The sequence below is a fragment of the Octopus bimaculoides genome, chromosome 6 (genome assembly GCF_046866305.1).
Source record: "Octopus bimaculoides isolate indiv1 chromosome 6, ASM4686630v1, whole genome shotgun sequence".
Classification (NCBI taxonomy): Eukaryota; Metazoa; Mollusca; class Cephalopoda; order Octopoda; family Octopodidae; genus Octopus; species Octopus bimaculoides.
Genome location: NC_142933.1, coordinates 99,195,548 through 99,200,547, shown reverse-complemented (window position 1 = coordinate 99,200,547; position 5,000 = coordinate 99,195,548). Strand labels below are relative to the sequence as shown.

Sequence of the window (5,000 nt, the reverse complement as noted above, 5' to 3'; positions counted from 1 at the left end):
GAGCACGGCGGTCGATGTTATCAATATCCCCCTACACCAAATTTTCGGGCCTTGTGCCTATTGTAGAAAGAATTATTAAGGAACTTAACTGTAGGGCACTTTCCATACATCATATAAAGTGCTACTCAAAGTACAACTTTCCTCGTTTATCACGGGGGGTTTGGTTTCTTCCCAAAACAGAAAAAGATGAATCAGTGGTAAATGAGTCATCTCCGTGCACTCTGTAAATGGAACAAATGATATATTTCTTTATTGCCCACAAGGGGCTAAACATAGAGCGGACAAACAAGGACAGACAAAGGGATTAAGTCGATTACATCAACCCCAGTGCGTAACTGGTACTTTATTTATCGACCCCGAAAGGATGAAAGGCAAAGTCGACCTCGTCGGAATTTGAACTCAGAACGTAACGGCAGACGAAATACCGCTAAGCATTTCACCCGGCGCGCTAACGTTTCTGCCAGCTCACCGCCTTCAATGGAACAAGTAGAAGGTTCATTGACACCTAACTCAGCCCACAGCATATTTCTTAGATCATCTCTACCTTTTTTTCTGTAGAGAATATACTCGTCAATGCCATTTGCTAGGATCAGGCACCATCGTATTGTTTCTGTTCATTGGTCCCATATTGAGTTCAAGTATGTAAATCCGGATCAAAAACACTCAACTTTGCAGCGCGGTGATGTAAACACAAGCGACAGTTGGTGCTTTGTGGGTAGCTGAGCATTGTAGGTGATAGCTAGGGCACGTATTTGCGGTGCAAGCAGAATCTTCGACTGATCATTAGCCCATGTTATCACAGATCAATCCGTGATAAGCGCAACGTATTCCACAGGGATCCCATTCGTTTATCAATTTGAAATTTGAACAAACCATGAATACGCAATATATGTGTATAAGTACTGGGAGAGCATATACGAATGGTACGCTAAATGAAAATCCTGTGTAGCGAACAGTTTTTCTGAACAAAATTATATTCACTCAACGAGTAGAGCACGCACGCATATAAGTAGATGGGAAAGCTTGTACAAACGGTTCGTAAACGTCCATCCGCGCGTTTCATGTTGCTTGCAAATTTTCATATTATATATATATAGATGATAATGTTTCTCATATTTTTGCAAAAAACATGACCGATGCAAGACAAAGAGGAAAAAGCACGCGCTCACACACACACACACACACACACACCACCACCACCACCACCACCATCACCACCACCACCACACATACGTATACATTTACGTATTTGATGTTGATAGATGGACAAATAAACATAACCTCATGCCTTTACGTGAAGTTTGTGTGTAGCTTGGAACGGATTACCCTTATTTTTACATATTTCAATTACTCATGTAAAGAAGAATTTGGTCAACGAACGGAACTCCAGAACCTATTTTAAAACAAGGACTAGCAAAACACAGCATTTCCTAACGATCTATTTAAAGGTTTTGCAATCTGGTTTCGTCTTCCGTTAATAGGTTTTGTCTTAAACATTAGACAACTATTTTTTATCCCTCAACAGACCTTTTTATATCTTTCTACATAAGAGTGAGTAACTCTATCTGATATAAATCCACTTCTAACTGACTTAATTATTTTCAGTGGACTGAGATAAAATATGTGGTTACTTTTACTGAACAGATTGCAATTTTGCAACGAGGTCCGCCTGCTCCTTCTTGCTTAAATCGGCAACACCCTTCAGGGAAGAAAGCCGTCCACGTGACGTAAATCAGCTTTAGCGCTCTCGTGTCAAATATAATCAGATGTCAACTATACTCCCTGTGTTCGTTATCATCACACCACTTTCATCTTTTGTCAGGACAAAGCGTATCAGTATCACTTAGATCTGGTTGGGACTATTTCCCGTGTACCATTTCCGCAAGATAACCGAGTAGATAGAAAAAACAAAACAAAACAAAAAAAAAATCAAACAAAATGAAAGGCAAATTAACGTTATCGTCAACAGAGAATATTCTGTCCATTAACCTTTGCTGTTATTGTCATCGTTATGCCTGGTATCAATGTCAGCAGAAGTCTTTGACTAACTTATACTGTAGTATCAGGTTTAGGCCTGCTAGATAATAGTTTTCCTTTTAGTTCTAGGTTTAGTACAATGTATTCTTTGGACACTTCTTTGTTATAGGAAATAATATTGAATACATCTATACATACAGACATACATGTATTCATACGCTCGCGCGTACGCTCATGGTATACACAACCGAGACAGTATTAAATTACATTTATTATGACTATACATTTATTATGGTTCCAGGTTCAGTCTCACTGCGTGGCACCTCGAGCAAGTGTCTTCTACTATAGCCTCGGGCCGACCAAAGCCTTGTGAGTGGATTTGGTAGGCGGAAACTGAAAGAAGCCCGTCGTATGTATGTATATATATATATATATATATATATATATATGTGTGTGTGTGTGTGTGTGTGTGTGTGTGTGTGTGTGTGTGTGTGTGTGTGTATGTTTGTGTGTCTGTGTTTGTCCCCCCCCAACATCGCTTGACAACCGATGGTGGTGTGTTTACGTCCCAGTAACTCAGCGGTTCGGCAAAAGAGACCGATAGGATAAGTACTAGGCTTACAAAGAATAAGTCTTGGGGTCGATTTGCTCGACTAAAGGCGGTGCTCCGGCATGGCCGCAGTCAAATGACTGAAACAAGTAAAGAGTAAAGAGTAATGAGTAAAGAATATACATACATGTATTCACACACGTGCGCGTACGCTCATGGTATACATAACCGAGACAGTATTAAATTAAAATAGCCCTCTCTGTACAATACTTAATGTATGTACACTGTCAATAGGCAAGTTTACTGCAATATATGCCCTGAGTTAACATCTTTTATGGACGTGCCGTGTTAAAGGCACAATAAATATCAGAGGGAAACGAAAATTCGTCTTAGCAGAGGCCAGCAAGTGCACCAGATGTATTTCAGCTTTTATTCCCTTTACTAGAGGCAACGGATTCTTATCCGAGCATATGGCACCTTGGGCAAGTGTTTTCTACTATAGCCTCGGGCCGACCAAAGCCTTGCGAGTGGATTTGGTAGGCGGAAACTGAAAGAAGCCCGTCGTATATATATATATATATATATATATATATATATATATATATATATGTGTGTGTGTGTGTGTGTGTGTGTGTGTGTGTGTGTGTGTGTGTGTGTGTGTGTGTGTGTGTGCGTGTGTGTGTGTGTGTGTATGTGTGTGTGTGTGTGTATGTTCGTGTGTCTGTGTTTGTCCCCCAACATCGCTGAACAACCGATGCGAGTTTGTTTACGTCCCCGTAACTTAGCGGTTCGGCAAAAAAGACCGATAGAATAAGTACTAGGCTTACAAAGAATTAAGTCCTGGGGTGGATTTACTTGACTAAAGGCGGTGCTCCAGCATGGTCAATCAAATGACTGAAACAAGTAAAAGAGTAAAAGAGTAGAGGGCTAGAATCAAATAATATCTTAGCTCACTGGTTGTGAACAGGTTGGCACGCAGTACATCTCCAGCGTTAGAAGCTGTGTAAAGAAATAGGTAATAATAATAATAATAATAATAATAATAATAATAATAATAATAATAATAATAATAATAATAATGCCCGGATGCAGTACCAGGCAGTGGCTCTCATGGCTTCTGATCTTAATTGATTGGAAGTGTTATCGTGTACATTGTTTTGTCTTGGTATAAAAAGATGGGCTACAACAAATATTCTGCTTAATACCACAGATTTGCTTGTTGGTTGTTTGACCGTAACCAGTTGAGCATACCCCTTGGTGGCTGACGATATGTGCATCTCTGATCATGAGCAGAAGTAGTGGGGGAGCATCATAACCATGTGCTGAGAAGAATTCTTTGGGGTTTTAATAATTTACCTTTGGAAACATGGGTTTTTTACTCAACATCCTTAAACAAATCTTATCAGGGACTTTTTGAGCGGGATGGGCTACTCGACCTGAAGAAAATTCTAACTGGGCCCCACCTGCGAGGTCATGCGCTGTTTATCTTGATATGAATTCACCATGTCGCGCACATATGGTTGTAATGCATGTGCCTGGTATACCCTTATCAGACGGGTAGTCATGATGGGTACAATAGGCTTCGTATATTTTACCCCAGTGCCACTTGGATGGCATGCACTGCTCTCTCACTCAATAAAGATAATAATAATAATGATAAGTCAGCATCGAATCAGTGACGCCAAATAGATGAGGCTAGAACGTTTGTGCCGAAACGTCTTTTACCCGAAGAAATAGAAGTATATGTTTGTTTGTTTGAGTATATATACGTGCATGTTTGTGAGGTTGTCTAAACAATATTAAACATGATATAAAATTTTATCTTTAGAAACATCAATTTTAGATCGCAGAAATACAACAAATTTCATGACTGTCTTCCCCAGATTAATGTCCGACAATGAAATTCGATATTTCACTTACTGAGCGCTTAAATGCTTCTAGTCACATGTTGAAGTCATAGAATCTGCAGAGCATCTATTCAATATTCTCCTGTTTATTCCGCCGCTGCCATTTCGAGATCTAGTTTATGGAGCACCCTCAGAAATCATCTCCAGAGCAAAAAAGACGAAGAAAAATGAAAAAAAAAAAAAAAAATACAAACATTATATGAGCAATTCGAGACAGACCACCAACGTTTAGAGATTTGTAGAGTTTTCTGCAAACTTTGTTTTACAGGAAAAGAAAATAAACTTTGCACTACTCACCATTCTACATAAGCTCTCATAATAATAATAATAATAATAATAATAATGTTTTCTTTATTAACCACCACAAGAGTTTGAGAAAGCATCGAAAAATAATAATAAAACCAAATTAATATCAATGTGCCTCAACACGCTCGATTTTTTTTATGAACTTTAACGAAGATAGTCTGATGCATTGTAAAAGGCATTCGACATCGTTTGTCACGTGACCACCTTTTGACGCTGGGTGCCATTTTTTTGCTCGATTGAAACGTTATCCATTAATCGTC

General features: G+C 39.1%; 1 long non-coding RNA gene across 1 annotated transcript in view; it reads right to left on the bottom strand.

Moving 5' to 3' along the window:
• LOC149135343 (uncharacterized) overlaps window positions 1-5,000 on the bottom strand; it is a 13,001-nt gene that overhangs the window by 6,159 nt on the left and 1,842 nt on the right. Inside the window, exon 1 of the long non-coding RNA XR_016242368.1 lies at window positions 4,448-5,000. This exon is cut by the window's right edge and continues 1,842 nt beyond it. This is a non-coding gene — a long non-coding RNA (uncharacterized LOC149135343). The remainder of the gene's footprint in view (window positions 1-4,447) is intronic.